The following is a 327-nucleotide window of genomic DNA, read 5'->3' on the forward strand; positions in this document are numbered from 1 at the left end:
TATTTCTATGACAGTTTTTGGACATGGATATTTTTGTTCTCTATGGACCTATGTGTAACTTTTTTTTAATTGACGCACAAGGGTTAAAGAAATAAAGATGGACATCAATTAGGTCCTTATAAGCACAGGTCCTCGTAATGATAGTAGGACGAATGTGTATGTGTGTGTTTGGTGTTTGAGTGACAAAATGATAAATGAGTGTAGATACAAGGTATGTGTACGTAATAAAGTGTCGCCTGAATGTATTTTTAAAGCATAAATTGGTGTTTTTAAAAAGATTTCTAACGTTGTTTCACTATAAGCTAACCCGGCTGACAGAGCGAATCC

This window comes from Ictalurus punctatus, chromosome 28 (genome assembly GCF_001660625.3).
Source record: "Ictalurus punctatus breed USDA103 chromosome 28, Coco_2.0, whole genome shotgun sequence".
NCBI classification, from domain to species: Eukaryota; Metazoa; Chordata; class Actinopteri; order Siluriformes; family Ictaluridae; genus Ictalurus; species Ictalurus punctatus.